The sequence below is a fragment of the Rana temporaria genome, chromosome 1 (genome assembly GCF_905171775.1).
Source record: "Rana temporaria chromosome 1, aRanTem1.1, whole genome shotgun sequence".
Lineage (NCBI taxonomy): Eukaryota > Metazoa > Chordata > Amphibia > Anura > Ranidae > Rana > Rana temporaria.
Window position 1 is genome coordinate 615,869,829 of NC_053489.1, and position 19,013 is coordinate 615,888,841.

The window sequence follows — 19,013 nt, forward strand, 5'->3', positions numbered from 1 at the left end:
TTTTCTAACTGCTTGCAGCCACTGAAGCCTCAGCTTTTTTTGGCATGATGGTCCTTGTCGGTCATCCTGCTCTTGATGTCTCACTGTAATGCCGCGTACAGACGATCGGAAATTCCGACAACAAAACCGTGGATTTTTTTCCGACAAGTGTTGGCTCAAACTTGTCTTGCATACACACGGACGCACAAATGTTGTCAGAAATTCCGAACGCCAAGAACGCGGTCACCAACAAGATGTACGACTGCACTATTAAGGGGAAATTCAATACCAGTCGTGTTAGTAGAAGTTTGGTGAGAGACGATTCGCGCTTTTCAGCCTTGTGCTTTTCAGTCCGTTACAGCGTGACGAATGTGCTATCTCCATTACGAACGCTAGTTTTACCAGACCGAGCGCTTTCGTCTCGTACTTGATTCCGAGCATGCGCTGAATTTTGTGCGTTAGAATTGTCCACACACGATCGGAATTTACGGATTTTGTTGTCAGAAAATTTGAGAACCAGCTCTCAAATTTTTTTGTCGAAAATTCCGACAGCAAATGTCCAATGAAACCTACACACAGTCGGAACTTCTGACAAAAAGCTTCCATTAAACATTTGTTGTTGGAAATTCCGACTGTGTGTACGTGGCATAACACTGCATTGCATATTACCCTCCTCCAAGCCAAGAAATTTCAGATTGGTGTAGGTCTCTAATTAATAGCTCTGTACAAACTCGTAAAATGAACCTGTTGCCAGGCTATGGACATTCAAATATTTGCATATTCTTAGCAAGCAGTAAATGAACTTTAATACAATCCTGTTTATATTTCCATCGCACACGTTCTTGAATTAAAGGCTCCTTTGTAGTTGGCGCTTCAGCGACCGCCAGCTGGACACTGAATATATCACAGATAAATACACGTTAAATAGCACACCATGGATCTTGAATTTCAGCCCAAAACTTGTATTGCAGAAAGATCACATCACAACAAGATAAGTGCAAGGTTTCTAGGTCACGTAGGGGTCCTGTGTGACTCTGAAACATTGCACTTATCCAGTTGTGATGTGATCTTTCTGCAATAAAAGTTTTGAACTGAAATTTAAGATCCATGGTGTGCTGGTGAATATGTGCATTTATCTTTAATACAATCCATCTCTGACCTCTGTATTTGCAAGCTCTCCTGCAGCAGTATACTCCTTTACCCCTTGATGACGTTCTTTTGAACGAAACACGTCGGAAGGAGCTACAGTGGTATGTATTGTCATCACGCCTGCTGGGGTGTATGTCTGTACTATATGCAAACCTACCCCTGCCTGTTCGAGGCAGGGGAAATTAAAATCTTGAACCTTTAATTTCTACATAATCTACAGTATAATTTCATTAATAACTGGAACCTTTAATTCCTACACTAAGGCCCCGTACTCACGACCAAACATGTCTGCTGAAACTGGTCCGCAGACCAGTTTCAGCAGACATGTTTGGCCGTGTGTTGGCCCGAGCGGACCATTTTGGGACGGATCGGACAGGTTTCCAGCGGACAACTGTTTCCCGGACTTGTTTTAAAACAGTCCGCTGGAAACCTGTCCGCCCGGACATGTACGGTCGTCTGTACAGACCTACCGTACATGTCCTGCCGCCCGCATCCCTCGCATGCGTCGAATGACTTCGACGCATGCGTGGAAGCATATTTAAGGCGGCCCGCCCACGTCGCCGCGTCATTGTCGCGGCGACACCGCGTCATCGACGCGGCGACACCGCGGACACGCCCCGCGTAATGTTTACGCGCGGGCTTCTGTTCGATGGTGTGTATAGCCATCGAACAGAAGTCCCCGGGCAGTCCCCGGCCAGACATGTCCGATGGAAACGGTCTGCAGACCGTTTTCATCGGACATGTCCTGCCGTGAGTACAAGGCCTAAGAGTTCCTCCTTTGTTTTCCTTCTATACTGAGTCGATTGTGGATCATCCTGGCTGTATGGTAATCCATCCTGGAATGCAATCCTCCATCCCATTGGGATACTGTGATAAGTTGTAGCCAGACCCCATCTTTGGGGTCATAGTAGCTGGTAAGCAGCTTGTGAGTGGGGTGTGAAATTTTGGGTGTAAAAAATTCTGTATTCACATTGTAGTATGGGAATCTGATGATAAATATGTGTTTATATGAACTTTATTGCTTGGCGCGATGGTTTGTCCGAGGATGGTGGGTGGTGTCCATGTGGTCCTGGAAATGGATTTCCTATTTGTGTGAAGGGTGAGTAGCTCTGTTTTGGATCCGTTGAGTTTGAGGGAGCTTTCAGTCATCCAATTGTCGATCAGTGTAAGGCACTTTCCTAGTTCATGAAATTGGTCTTTTTTGTTGGTGATTCGAAGGTACAGCTGCGTGTCATCTGCATAGGAGTGGTAGCGCAGGTCCTGTTTGCTGATGATTTTGAGGAGCGGGCGGATGTAAATGTTGAAGAGTACAGGTGAGAGGGGTGATCCTTGAGGAACTCCAGTTGTAATGGTCCGTGTTTCTGATGTAAAACCTCCAAGTTTCACGGTCTGAGTGCGATTTTCTAGGAACGATGCGAACCACGGTAGGGCCGCGTCAGAGACTCCGGCTACTTCTTTGAGTCGCGTGAGCAATATGTTGTGGTCTACCGTGTCGAAGGCTGCACTAAGGTCCAGCAGCACTAGCAGACAGGATTCTCCGTCATCTGCTGCTTCGAGGGCGTCGTCCCATATCTTGAGGAGAGCCGTTTCTGTGCCGTGGCCTGGGCGAAAACCTGATTGTAGGGGATCTAGGAGTTTGTGGTCATCCAGATGGGGCTGAAGTTGTTGTACTACTGCTTTCTCCATGATCTTGGAGATGGTGTTCAGGCTTGTTACCGGTCTGCGATGGTTTGGGTCTTTGGGGTCGAGGTTGGGTTTCTTTAGGAGGGGTTTTATTATGCCTTGCTTGAGGGTGCTCGGAACACTCCCTTCCCTGAACGATTGGTTTATGATGTGCGTTATGGTGGGTGCCAAGATGTCAGTGCATTCTTTCAAGAGTTTTGTAGGGATGATGTCGTTTGGTCATGTGTTGTCTCGAAGGCTTCCAATGATGTTTTTTGTGGTATCGATGGTAATTGGGACCACCTTGAAATTCGTCGATCGTGGACTATTTATGTTGATTGCTTCTTCTTGCTGTATCTGAGTGGGGTTAATGTTTTTTTTCTGTTGTACTGTTGTCCGAATCTTTTCGATTTTGACGGTAAAAAAGTCAGATAATTCATTTCAGAATTCTTGTGTCTCACTTGCAGGGGGCTCCAAGCAGGAGGGGTTCATAGTTTTAGCGACTAATTTAAAAAAGTTCCCGTGGACGGTTTAGGTCTTTTGAGATGGTGTTTGCAAAGTGTTTTTTTTTTGGCTTTAAAAATCGCTTTGTGGTAATTCTTGGTGAGGGTTTTGTACCTTGTGTGGGTTTCTATTGATGGGTTCCTCCTCCAGGTTCATTCAGCTCTTCTCTATCTTTCCACCTCTTTAGGGAGGTGGAAAGATACTCTGACAGTAAATTGTTGCACTAAAGAGCCCCTGTTATGCAAAAAAACAACCATGTTGGTAACCTGTTGTTCCACTACTGCAGTTAAGCTATACGGCTTGGTCACCTCTCAGCCTCAGCCTGTGATTCAGCAGTGAAAGAGACAGACAATTCATCACTCCATTTTTGCCTTTTATCAGCATGCTCATGTAGCACCCTCTAGTGTACTAGATGTATATAGGTTTGATAGTGTAAGGAAATTTGGCTTGGCTGAGAGCCAGGCCTGGGCTGAATCTGGGTAAGGGTTCAGTGACTCAGGGAGGCTGGATGACTCAGCAAACAGTTTATCTGGTGCCTCCTTTTGTCTCTGAAACCTTGGAGAAGCTTCCAGATGTAGTGGGTGTAGACTAGGGGGAGCTGCTTGGCATATTTATGATGTCCTTGACCAATCCCCAGCAAAAAGGTTCTGGAAGGGGGTAGGCACCTCATAAATAGCCTTGAGTAATGCCAGCAGGGGCAGTTGGGTGAAAGATGGAGATGGAGTGCTGAGGAGTCTGTTGCCCTTGGGGGTGCCCCCTAGTCTGGTGGGGTGGCCTCAGGCCTGGGGCTCAGGTGCTGGAGGGACCCTCTACAACACACAGAGGAATCCTTTCCTGGAGCAAGTGAGAGGACAGCAGGTCAGCACGTCCAGGAGATCTCCTGAAAAGTCAGATAGGTGGGCTGGTGAGCAGGGCCGGACTTACCATTGGCCTTGACTGGGCTCAAGCCCAGGGGCCCCACCCAATAGGGGGCCCCCTTTAAAAAAAAAAAATTTTTTTTTTTTTTTTTTTTTTTTTTTTTAGGGGTCCGGAGGTCCCCAGGGGCCCGGAGGCCCCCAGGGCCCCGGACGGCAACCCCCCTTTTTTTTATTTATTTTTTGTAAAAAAATGTTTTTTTTTATATATTTTTTATTTTTATATATATAATATAATATATATATATATATATATATATATATATATATATATATATATAATTATTATTATTAAAGGGCCCAGGGGTCTCCAGGGCCCCGGACGGCAACCCCCCTTTTTTTATTTATTTTTTGTAAAAAAAAAAAATATATATATTTATTTATATATATATATATATATATATATATATATATATATATATATATATATATATATATATATATATATATATATATATATTTTATTATTATTATTATTAAAGGGCCCAGGGGTCTCCAGGGCCCCCGGATGGCAACCCACCTTTTTTATTTTTTATAAAAAAAATTACATTTTTTTTATAGACAAGTGGGTGACTAAAGCGCTAGCCAACAGTGAAAATTAAAAGTGACCAGTGAAAAACAAAATGCTGCTCAAATCTAAAATGTGCTAACAACAAATAAAGGTCTGAATAAAGAATGATGAGCGCAAACTGAAAATCTAAAAGTGAATATAAAGACAGTCCATAGGGGACTGATAACAATCAATAAAGATATGCAGTGAATTCAAAATTAGTGAAATAACCCAAAACTGATAATAAATCCAAAAATAAAAGTCCAAATATATAAATCAAAGTTTGGATAAATCAATCTAGTGTGCCAGTGATAAACAAAACTTCTGCACTTCGGGCATCAATGTGGACAATCTTGATAACTCTTTGCTTAGCCTGGGCTCGCAGTGCGCTTACCTCCAGACACTAGGTCATGCGTGTCAACGAAATCCTCCCAAAACTGGAACAGAATCCAAACAGTGGGTAACACGTGTTGCACGGAATCTTCCCAGTGCTGAGATAGAATCGAGGGGCGTTCTCTGTATCAAATACCAGTATAGGTCCAGGCGCAGCGAAGTCGACTCCACAGGATAGCCACAAGGTGTATCAGGAGCAAATGTAAAAATAAAAAGCTCTCATGGTGAAGTATGCAAGCACTTTAAAATTTAATAAAGGTAAAAATGTGCTTACATTGAAAAAACGAATAAAACGCCAAACAGCGGCACTTCCGGTGGACGGTCAGGGTGTCACGTCACTTCCGGTCACATCTAACCTTATGCATTACGTCACGACACGTGACTTCATCGGAGGTTACTGAGTGACTAATGGATACTGCCTTATATTGATACAAACAGGAAATGGTCCAGCAGCCATTTTAGATTACAAAATGGCATTTGAACAGAGCTAGGCTGCGGCCATTTTAGAGAAGGGCAAAGATAAGGGAAAAAAATATTTATTTATTTGAACTGGTGACGTAACGGAATTACGGACCAGACCATGTCACGCTAAAAACAACGGACATATTGAATATGCACAACTCAAAATGCCAAAAATTAATTATATTCAATTAAATGTAAAACCCACATTAAAACTTGTCAAAATAAAATATGTATATAAATGACAAGATAACAGACTAAGGACACCAATATTGGATAGATAAACGTTTCATAACAATTAACCAATGGGGTCCTAAACATTATCCAATTATTAATTGATGGTAGTCTGTAAATTTGAATAACCTTTCAAGATAAAATTTAAAATATTAAAATGTAAAATACATAAAATCTTGAATTGTGAATGAGGTACTGGACTAGACTGGAGTGAGTGATACCCCTTGCGTTTACAAGTGAATCCCCCTCCAATGAATAGATCACATCATTGCATTCTAAACCAGAAATCTAAAACAACTAAAAATTGCTTAAAAAACAGTTGACGTCGAACTCAACATTTAACCCATTAGGCACTAAAGTATTTAAAGAGTGAATCCACTGAGATTCTTTCTGACTTATTGTCCTAACCAAATGGGCTCCTCTCCATGGCTTGTTGAATTTATCTATCCCCCAAAACATTAGTTGTTTAGGATCTTTATTATGTTTCTCCGCAAAATGCCTACTAACGTTGTGCTTCGGGAAGCCATTTTCTATATTAACAACATGCTCCTTTATTCGAACCATTAATGCTCTCTTCGTTCTTCCTACATATTGCAAGTTGCAGGAGCACTGGAGAACATATACCACCCCTTCAGTATGGCAACTAATGAAGTCATTAATGGTATGACATTCATTTGTATGGGTGGAGATGAACTCAGTCCTTTTCTTTTGAGGACCTTTAGAATGTTTACAGGCATAACAATATTTACAGGGAACAAAGCCCTTCGTATTAAAGAACGTATAACCACTCTTAGGTGGAGGGTCAACCACATTTTTCACCAAAATGTCTTTTATGGTTGGGGCTCTTTTATACACAATATTAGGTTTTTCTGGCAATATGGATTTTAAATGCCTGTCTTCTTTCAAAATATGCCAATGTCTTTTGATCAATTTTTCCACATCTTTATGCTGAATATTGTAATCCAAAATAATGGCAGGGGCCATCATATCCCGCTGTTTCTTAATATTTCCCTGTAGCATCGTATTTCGAGCTAGACCCGCAACTGATTGAATTTGTTCATCAATAAAGTTATCTGAGTATCCTTTGTTTTTAAATCTTGCACCTATGAACTCTGCCTGAGTCAAAAAATCCGTATTGTTTGTGCAATTCCGTTTAATACGAACCAGCTGTCCCTTAGGAATATTTAGCAACCATGATTTATGATGACAGCTATTCAGTGACAAATAACTATTAGAATCAACACTTTTAAAGTGTGTTTTGGTAATCAATTTGTTGGTTGATATAGTAATATCTAGATCCAAAAAATTTACTGATTTGTCACTAATATTGAACACCAAATTAATGTTTTGATCATTAATATTTAGTTCTGCACAGAAATTCTCAAATGTTTCCTTGGTACCTTTCCACACCATGAGCACATCATCGATGTATCTTTTGTAGAATACTAATTGAGTGGGGGTATTGGAATAAATGGCACTCTCCTCCCACTGTGCCATGAAGGCATTAGCCACCGAGGGTGCAAATTTTGCGCCCATGGCGATGCCGGTTCTTTGGTTATAGTACGATTGATTGTACCAGAAATAATTAGATTTCAGACAGAATTCCAAGCATTTAATGAGAAATTTCCGTTGCTTGCAAATGAGCATAGTATAATTTCTCAAAAGCCACTTCGTAGCACTACAGGCTTGGTGATGTTTTACTATTGTATATAAAGAGGATACATCTGCCGTGGCGATCCAGGTTTGTCCCTCCACAACAGGTACCTCTTCTAATAGCTGCAAAACATGTTTAGTGTCTCTTAGATATGCTTTGGTTTGCTGAATAGCTGGTTGCAAAAATTGGTCAAGGTATTGACCCATCCTGGCTGTGAGTGAGTCAACACCATTGACGATGGGTCTGCCTGGTGGGTTGACCTTATCTTTATGTATTTTCGGAATGATGTATATTATCGGTATTCTACAAACTTCCGGTAATAAAAATACGGATTCTTTTTTATTCAGGATATCACCTTTCACTCCCAAATGAATAAGTTGTTTCAATTGCTCCTTGTATTTGGTGGTGGGATTTCCTAATAATTTGGTGTAGGTCTCAGTATCTTCCAGTTGTCTCAGGAGTTCTGTATTGTATTGTTCTTTGGATAGAACCACAACTCCTCCTCCCTTATCGGCAGGTCTAATTACAATGTCTTTGCGTTTTTTCAGGGACTGCATTCCCTTTTTGAGATGTATGGGATCACTCGCTTTTTTCAGTTTTAGTCCATCAAGGTCCTGAAGGACTAATTTTTTGAAAACTTCAATATTTGGATTATTGCTGACCTGTGGATTAAACACAGAATTATTGCGGAGTGTACTATGTTGAATGGGATTTGTGGATGTCAATGTGGAAGATCCATATTTGATTGGATTACCTAAAAAATATTTTTTAATGTTCATTTTCCTGATATATTTTTGTATGCCTATAAAAGTTTCAAATTTATTAAGGTTCTTCACTGGTGCATGTTTAAGACCACCCTCTAATACCAACATTTCTTCTGCAGTCAGCTCCTTGCCACTTAGGTTGAAGACCCCCTCCCCCCTTCCACTCTTTTTCTTTTTGGATCTCTTTCCTCCTCTACATCCCCGTTTTCTTTGGGAATTCGGGTTTCCTTTACGTTGTGAGGCTTTCTTGGGGATCTCTGATATTCCTTTGTTCTTCTTGGAGATTGATCCTCCCGTGTCTGCCTCCTTGGGGATGAGTAAGGATCTTGGGGGTACCGTCTCGGAGAGTGATTCCTCCGATCCCGGTCTAAAAAAGACTCATGGGAATTATGTGCATAGTAAGGTGCATGGTAAGGGTGGTGATCTTGGTATTGACGCAGAGGTTCAAATCGGTTATGTGTGGGGATTGGACTCCGTTGCGGATAATTATAGTATTGGGGATAGTGAGGGTTGGGATTATGGGGTGGCGGATAATAAATTGGCCCCCTACTGTACTGGAATCGTCGTAACTCTGAGAGGGACTATAGGGATAATAGGGGGCCAATTTATTATCCGCCACCCCATAATCCCAACCCTCACTATCCCCAATACTATAATTATCCGCAACGGAGTCCAATCCCCACACATAACCGATTTGAACCTCTGCGTCAATACCAAGATCACCACCCTTACCATGCACCTTACTATGCACATAATTCCCATGAGTCTTTTTTAGACCGGGATCGGAGGAATCACTCTCCGAGACGGTACCCCCAAGATCCTTACTCATCCCCAAGGAGGCAGACACGGGAGGATCAATCTCCAAGAAGAACAAAGGAATATCAGAGATCCCCAAGAAAGCCTCACAACGTAAAGGAAACCCGAATTCCCAAAGAAAACGGGGATGTAGAGGAGGAAAGAGATCCAAAAAGAAAAAGAGTGGAAGGGGGGAGGGGGTCTTCAACCTAAGTGGCAAGGAGCTGACTGCAGAAGAAATGTTGGTATTAGAGGGTGGTCTTAAACATGCACCAGTGAAGAACCTTAATAAATTTGAAACTTTTATAGGCATACAAAAATATATCAGGAAAATGAACATTAAAAAATATTTTTTAGGTAATCCAATCAAATATGGATCTTCCACATTGACATCCACAAATCCCATTCAACATAGTACACTCCGCAATAATTCTGTGTTTAATCCACAGGTCAGCAATAATCCAAATATTGAAGTTTTCAAAAAATTAGTCCTTCAGGACCTTGATGGACTAAAACTGAAAAAAGCGAGTGATCCCATACATCTCAAAAAGGGAATGCAGTCCCTGAAAAAACGCAAAGACATTGTAATTAGACCTGCCGATAAGGGAGGAGGAGTTGTGGTTCTATCCAAAGAACAATACAATACAGAACTCCTGAGACAACTGGAAGATACTGAGACCTACACCAAATTATTAGGAAATCCCACCACCAAATACAAGGAGCAATTGAAACAACTTATTCATTTGGGAGTGAAAGGTGATATCCTGAATAAAAAAGAATCCGTATTTTTATTACCGGAAGTTTGTAGAATACCGATAATATACATCATTCCGAAAATACATAAAGATAAGGTCAACCCACCAGGCAGACCCATCGTCAATGGTGTTGACTCACTCACAGCCAGGATGGGTCAATACCTTGACCAATTTTTGCAACCAGCTATTCAGCAAACCAAAGCATATCTAAGAGACACTAAACATGTTTTGCAGCTATTAGAAGAGGTACCTGTTGTGGAGGGACAAACCTGGATCGCCACGGCAGATGTATCCTCTTTATATACAATAGTAAAACATCACCAAGCCTGTAGTGCTACGAAGTGGCTTTTGAGAAATTATACTATGCTCATTTGCAAGCAACGGAAATTTCTCATTAAATGCTTGGAATTCTGTCTGAAATCTAATTATTTCTGGTACAATCAATCGTACTATAACCAAAGAACCGGCATCGCCATGGGCGCAAAATTTGCACCCTCGGTGGCTAATGCCTTCATGGCACAGTGGGAGGAGAGTGCCATTTATTCCAATACCCCCACTCAATTAGTATTCTACAAAAGATACATCGATGATGTGCTCATGGTGTGGAAAGGTACCAAGGAAACATTTGAGAATTTCTGTGCAGAACTAAATATTAATGATCAAAACATTAATTTGGTGTTCAATATTAGTGACAAATCAGTACATTTTTTGGATCTAGATATTACTATATCAACCAACAAATTGATTACCAAAACACACTTTAAAAGTGTTGATTCTAATAGTTATTTGTCACTGAATAGCTGTCATCATAAATCATGGTTGCTAAATATTCCTAAGGGACAGCTGGTTCGTATTAAACGGAATTGCACAAACAATACGGATTTTTTGACTCAGGCAGAGTTCATAGGTACAAGATTTAAAAACAAAGGATACTCAGATAACTTTATTGATGAACAAATTCAATCAGTTGCGGGTCTAGCTCGAAATACGATGCTACAGGGAAATATTAAGAAACAGCGGGATATGATGGCCCCTGCCATTATTTTGGATTACAATATTCAGCATAAAGATGTGGAAAAATTGATCAAAAGACATTGGCATATTTTGAAAGAAGACAGGCATTTAAAATCCATATTGCCAGAAAAACCTAATATTGTGTATAAAAGAGCCCCAACCATAAAAGACATTTTGGTGAAAAATGTGGTTGACCCTCCACCTAAGAGTGGTTATACGTTCTTTAATACGAAGGGCTTTGTTCCCTGTAAATATTGTTATGCCTGTAAACATTCTAAAGGTCCTCAAAAGAAAAGGACTGAGTTCATCTCCACCCATACAAATGAATGTCATACCATTAATGACTTCATTAGTTGCCATACTGAAGGGGTGGTATATGTTCTCCAGTGCTCCTGCAACTTGCAATATGTAGGAAGAACGAAGAGAGCATTAATGGTTCGAATAAAGGAGCATGTTGTTAATATAGAAAATGGCTTCCCGAAGCACAACGTTAGTAGGCATTTTGCGGAGAAACATAATAAAGATCCTAAACAACTAATGTTTTGGGGGATAGATAAATTCAACAAGCCATGGAGAGGAGCCCATTTGGTTAGGACAATAAGTCAGAAAGAATCTCAGTGGATTCACTCTTTAAATACTTTAGTGCCTAATGGGTTAAATGTTGAGTTCGACGTCAACTGTTTTTTAAGCAATTTTTAGTTGTTTTAGATTTCTGGTTTAGAATGCAATGATGTGATCTATTCATTGGAGGGGGATTCACTTGTAAACGCAAGGGGTATCACTCACTCCAGTCTAGTCCAGTACCTCATTCACAATTCAAGATTTTATGTATTTTACATTTTAATATTTTAAATTTTATCTTGAAAGGTTATTCAAATTTACAGACTACCATCAATTAATAATTGGATAATGTTTAGGACCCCATTGGTTAATTGTTATGAAACGTTTATCTATCCAATATTGGTGTCCTTAGTCTGTTATCTTGTCATTTATATACATATTTTATTTTGACAAGTTTTAATGTGGGTTTTACATTTAATTGAATATAATTAATTTTTGGCATTTTGAGTTGTGCATATTCAATATGTCCGTTGTTTTTAGCGTGACATGGTCTGGTCCGTAATTCCGTTACGTCACCAGTTCAAATAAATAAATATTTTTTTCCCTTATCTTTGCCCTTCTCTAAAATGGCCGCAGCCTAGCTCTGTTCAAATGCCATTTTGTAATCTAAAATGGCTGCTGGACCATTTCCTGTTTGTATCAATATAAGGCAGTATCCATTAGTCACTCAGTAACCTCCGATGAAGTCACGTGTCGTGACGTAATGCATAAGGTTAGATGTGACCGGAAGTGACGTGACACCCTGACCGTCCACCGGAAGTGCCGCTGTTTGGCGTTTTATTCGTTTTTTCAATGTAAGCACATTTTTACCTTTATTAAATTTTAAAGTGCTTGCATACTTCACCATGAGAGCTTTTTATTTTTACATTTGCTCCTGATACACCTTGTGGCTATCCTGTGGAGTCGACTTCGCTGCGCCTGGACCTATACTGGTATTTGATACAGAGAACGCCCCTCGATTCTATCTCAGCACTGGGAAGATTCCGTGCAACACGTGTTACCCACTGTTTGGATTCTGTTCCAGTTTTGGGAGGATTTCGTTGACACGCATGACCTAGTGTCTGGAGGTAAGCGCACTGCGAGCCCAGGCTAAGCAAAGAGTTATCAAGATTGTCCACATTGATGCCCGAAGTGCAGAAGTTTTGTTTATCACTGGCACACTAGATTGATTTATCCAAACTTTGATTTATATATTTGGACTTTTATTTTTGGATTTATTATCAGTTTTGGGTTATTTCACTAATTTTGAATTCACTGCATATCTTTATTGATTGTTATCAGTCCCCTATGGACTGTCTTTATATTCACTTTTAGATTTTCAGTTTGCGCTCATCATTCTTTATTCATACATTTTTTTTATATATATATATATATTTTTTTTTTATTAAAGGGCTCAGAGGTCCCCAGGGCCCCATGTGGCGACCCCCCCTTTTTTTATTTTATTTTTTTATTTTTGTTTATTTTTTATTAAAAGGCCCAGAGGTTCCCAGGGGCCCAGAGGTCCCCAGGGCCCCCGGGTTTGGTAACCTCCCTTTTTTATGTATTTTTTATAAATGTTTTTTTTTTTATTATTAAAGGGCCCAGAGGTTTATTTTTTCTTTTTATTAAAAGGCCCAGAGGTCCCCAGGGCCCCGGATGGCTACATATATTTATATATATTTGTTTTCTTCTTTATTTCTTCTTTTTTTTGTAAAGGCCCCCCCGCTTCTCAATTTGCAGCACCCCCACCCCCCCTAGGTTCTCTGCTTCAGGGGGCCCATGCCTTAAGCTGTGCAAGGGGCCCCAAAATTCCTGATGGCGGCCCTGCGCATACCTCCCAACACGCACGGATTCTGCGGGACTTTCCCGCACAGACAGCTTCTTCCCGCAGTCCCGCAAAAGGGTTAATTTTCCCGCACTGCAAGAGGAGGCAGCACGGAAGCAGGAGGAACCGGAGTGGTGTGTGGAGGACTGTGGCTGCTGAAGGGAAGAAAGCCGACAGCCGGGCTAATGACAGTCTGTGGCCCCGGCTGTTGGCACAGGTGAGGCACTCCCCCCCTCAACAACTGCAAAATCCCCCCCGCTCAACAACTTTAATGCGCTCCCCCCCGCTCAACAACTTCAATTCGCCCCCCCCCCGCTCAACAACTTCGATCCCCCCCAATTCTCGGCTCCAGGGGGCCCCTTCAACACTCAAGCCCAGGGGCCCCCACCACCCTAAGTCCTGCCCTGCTGGTGAGTGATCAGTCTGGGAGGACTATGAAAGAGTGTCAGTGTGGAAAGACTTTGGAGAGTTACTTTAATTGACAATTGTGTGGTCCTGCAATGCTGCACACAAATTAAATGTGTGACCTTTTCCCCTACAAATAGAGCTTTATTTTGGTGGTATTTGATCACCTCTGCGTTTTTTTAATTTTTTTTGCACAAAAATAGACTGACAATTTTGGAAAAAAAAATATATTTTTTACTTTCTACTATAAAACACATAAAATAAAAAATAAAAAAATTTAATTTCTTCATAAATTTAAGCCGTCATAGCAAACTATGTGATATATATTTTTTTATTTGTATTTTTTACTAGTAATGGTGGTAATCAGCGACTTATAGCAGGACTGCACTATTGTGGCGAACATTCTGACACTATTTGACACTTTTGACTTTTTTGGGGGGGGACCAGTGACACTAAAATACAGTGATCAGTGCTATAAAATGTGCACTGTCACTGTACTACTGATATTGGTTGGGAAGGGGTTAACATCAGGGGTGACCAAAGTTTTAACTGTGTGCCTAGCAAATGTTTTACTGTACTGTGGGATGTGCTTTTATTAGGGGAAGAGCTGGAATTGATTCCCTGCTTTGCAGGGACACAGATTTCATCCCTTCTTTTCTGTCAAAACGTCAATCTGCCTTATTTACATAGTATTGATTTGGCCCACCCTTTGCAGCTGTAACAGCTTCAACTCTTCTAGGAAGGCTGTCCACAAGATTTAGGAGTGTGTCTATGGGAATGTTTGACCATTCTTCCAGAAGCGCATTTGTGAGGTCAGGAACTGATGTGGTCGAGAAGGCCTGGCTCACAGTCTCTGCGCTAATTCATCCCAAAGGTGTTCTATCGGTTGAGGTCAGGACTCTGTGCAGGCCAGTCAAGTTCCTACACCCCAAACTCGCTCACCCATGTCTTTATGGACCTTGTTTGTGTACTGCACTTACATACTGACGGTCTCCTGCAAGACCTGGAAATGGGTTAGATATTTCTTTCCTCAAAACTCTTCGAAATCTCCAAACTCCGGAAACCAATCCATGAATACCAAAACCTGGAAAGCTCCATTCAAAACTGATATTCTGGAGCGATGACAAGGCCTCGCTTGTCACAATAGAATGACAAATCACTCATACCTTGGCCCTCACTCCTCTCTAAAAATCGGGGACAGTTGGTAATTTTGCCATTCCATCATAATTCTAGACTTCCATCCAGCTGTTGTCGGCTCATCCTAAACCTGGTTCACCAGAAGGTCATCCCAGCTTCTCGCCAGATTCAGACTTAATAAACACATCCATTGTCCCGCTACTAATTTATAACATAATGTGCTTCATTTACAGTGGTAACAACAGGCCACATATCTGCAACCTGCTGTACGCCTGGCACAGGGCATGCTCATTTTTATAGCCGTATCTCTTGACAAACTCCAACAAGTGCCTCTCTCCATGGTCAATGAAAGTCCTGCACGCCTTACAAGATATGTGCCGGCTTGAAATTCCACAGCTGTGGAATGTCACATAGCTTTGTAGTCCTTCCTATGTTACCCTCACACATGGGGCACATCATGCACGTTCCGGGGAAAAAAAAAAAAGCTATAAAATATACCCTCTGCTTGCCTCACTGTAGTAGCTGGCATTGAGTGTGCCTTGGTTGTCCCATGTTAACAGGTGCATATTTTATTCACTGTTTGAGGCATAATGCTAAAGAGCAGCTGAGTATACATGCCAACGAGGTCATTTGGCGGGCTCTGCATTTTTTTCTGATTCCTGAAACTAACTGCTGACATTAATTTGTGTCAAGCTTAGAGGGATATTATTTTTTTTTTAATAACAAAAATGGTATACTTACCTGCTTTATATAATGTTTTTTCACAGAGCAGCCCCAATATTGTCTACTTGGGTCTGTCGGTGCTCTCGGCCCCTCCCTCCTGCCGAGTGCCCACATAGCAAGCTTGCTATGGGGCACCTGAGCAGGCTCGCTCCCCGAGCTGCTGCTCTGTGTGTCCATTCACACACAGAGTGTGACTCAGCCCCGCCCCCACTCTCTCTTTATTGGCTTCCGATGCTGTCCCAGCCAATGAGGAGGAAGAGACCCACATTGCTTGATCAAGATGGGGCTCAACTAAGTACAGTGGAACCTTGGATTACGAGCATAATCCGTTCCAGGAGAATGCTCATAATCCAAAGTACCAAAGCGAGTTTCCCCATTGAAGTAAAAGGAAACTAAAATAATTTGTTCCGCATTGACTTCAATGGCATGCAATACCGCATGCGGCCAGAGGCGGGAGGCACGGGAGAGCCTCGTCAACGGCCGGAAAGGCCAGAGGACAGTTCGGCTGACCTTGGCAAACTTGGAAAGACTCCGTTCACTAGCCTTTCCAAGGTTTGCCGAGGTCAGCCAAACTGTCCTCTGGCCTTTCCGGGCATTTCCGAACGGCGCCGCTCGGCTTTGGCGTCCCCACACCTCAGGCCAAACATGGTACTGCACACCGCTTTGGCCTGAATCCTGCTCATTTTGCGAGACAACACTCGCAAACCGAGTTAGGATTTTAGGAAATACAGTGCTTGTATTGCGAAACGCTCATTAACCATGTTACTCGCAATCCGAGTGCATAGAATGCATGAAAACAATGATCAGTGGGAAGATAAAATGCCCTGGTTTTGGTGGTCAATAGAAGGAAAAGGTGATTGCTGTCAGCAGGGCTGGACTGGGACAAAAATTTGGCCCTGGACTTCATCCAGACTGGCCCACATTGACAGGTCTCTCCCATGGCCGCCGGACAACTCCCGCACCCCCCCTAGCCACCCAAGCCCCCTCTCCCCCTTCACTAGCCACTAGCCATTCTACTTTATTAGAGTAGAATGGCTGGTACTGGTACTCTTATAGGCAGTACCAGTGGGAAAGCTAGACATTATTTCACCCGGGGCAAAGAATCAGTTTGGTGCCCCCCCCCCCCTTATGGGACAAGATTAGGCAGAAGTGAGAAACTCCCAGGCCATAGCTGTTGAGTCAGCTGTCTGTCCCCTCCCCCATGCTCCTATGTCGTCCCCCTGCTCCTCTGGTCCTCCCCCTGCTTCTTTGTCCCCCCAGGTGAGCGCTGCGGGGAGGGAGAGGAGGTGAGCACTGCAGGAAGGGAGAGACAGAGAAGCAGGGGGATGCAGCGGTCCGCTGTTACTGAAGCCGGCCCACTGAGCCATCGGCCCACCGGGAAACTCCCTGTAGTCCCAATGGCCAGTCCATCCCTGGCTGTCAGTAGTCGGTAAAATAAAAAAATGCCCTGACATTGGTGGAAGAAAATAAATGTGTCTATTATCAGTGGGAGTAAAAGATGCCCTTGGCATTGAAGTAAAAAATCCCCAACATCAGAAAATAAATGTCCAAGTATTGGTGGGAGTAGAAAATCTCATGTTTTCAGTAGAAGGGGAAAAAATAACCTGGCATCGTTGGTTTGGGGAAATGGTGCTGGTAGTCAATGTGCAAGGACACATCTCTCTATATTTATAGGCAGCTTTTGGCCCAAGTAGTCCTCCATAAAAAGTGGATGGGCAGCTGCCATGCCAAGTTGTCTGCAGTAGAAAGAAAGTGAACCAGATAGCTAGGCTCAGCGGCCCAAATATCAGGATAGTCCCAGGGGATCCAAAATGGCTGGAGGGTATAATTTCAATCCAAGATAGATATATATCTAATGCTAGAACCAATATTCATAAAAATTCAGAAGTTCTCTTTTCGGCAATGCTGCATCATGCCCTTTTGATCTATTTAAAGTATGGATTTTAATAATTATTATTTTACTTATATTCCTATTATATTTATGGCATATTTTCATAAGGAGAGTTCATTATTTTGGGTCACAGTGTTTGGAGAAGCAAAATTTGCTCCAACAAAACGCATTACACATCACAATTTATATAACTTTGACTCCTCCATAAACCTTAAGATGCAAGTTGGAAAAAATCAATGGCGATTTATAAGGCACAGCTTCTCTATGGAGAAGGAGGGATCCACCGTCAAAGGGTTTTGATTGAATGGTTCTTTGTTCTTATGGATGAGTGCATTTAATACACGTTCTTTTAATAATCAAATTAATTATGTTTTATTAGTACATTGTACATGATTTGAAGCCTATTGTATGACCAGCAGGGTCAACCATAACGTCTCATAAAATGTTCTATTTTTCTGCACACCTTTAAGATAAGGACAACCCTGGAAGCCACCTGAGATTTTTTTCAATATGCTCCCATGTTACTGTGCTGTATCTGTTTTATAATAATAATCATGACTCCACTTTAAAGTGAACATTTTATATTACTAATAAACATGGAAGAAATAAGTAAATATTAACTAAAGATGCTTAACCACTTGCCTACTGTTGTGCAGCACTTTACCCATAAAATATGTTATCATTTTTTTTTACACAAATGGAGTTTACTTTTGGTGGTATTTATTCACCACTGGGTTTTCAAAATTTAGCAAACCGGTAATTTTTCTCCTTCACTGATGTGTGCTGATGAGGCTGCATTGATGGGCACTGATAGGCTGCACTGGTGGGCACGGATAGGCACAGAAGAGGCGGTACTGATGAGGCTGCACTGACAGGTGGCGCCGATTGGCAGCACTGACAGGCCATAATAGGTGGCACTGATTAGCAGCACTGTTGGGAACAAAGTCCTTTTAATAGAAGCCAGTTAACTGCTTTTTTCTAATTTCCTCATGCTGTCAGCTTGAAGAAAGAAAAGCTGATAACCGGCTTGTGTTTACATCCTGTGATCAGCTGTCATTAGCTGACAGCTGCTCACGTGGTGAAGGGCCGCTGTGATTGGCCCTTTACCCTGATCTGTGATCAGCCAAGTCCGAAGGCAGTACATTCACAGAAGGACGTCTGTGGACGACCCTCCCGGCAAACTAACCTGAGCTGTAGCTGTCTTTCGGCTATAGCGCGGGTGGGAAGCAGTTAAATATTATAAACAAATTTTTCCTGCAGTGGTACACTGCCCCACGAGTAGTAAGACATTGATCACTGGGTCTCTGCCAGATGATCATAGGGTACTGGCGTTCAGACAGAACTAACCAAGCACCTGGCTACTCCATCGGATGTCCACCCAGGACCATCAGGATGCCGTCATGAACACCAGGGATTGCCACCACACTGGACACCAGGTATGCCACCCTAGACCACCAGTGATATGCCAATCAGTGCCCAGGCAGCTGCCAATCAGTTCTCAGGCAGCTGCCAATCAGTGAACATCAGCAATGCCTGCCAGTGTCATCAGTGATGCCTATCAGTGCCATCTATCAGTGCCCATCAATGCCTATCAGTGCCCAGCAGT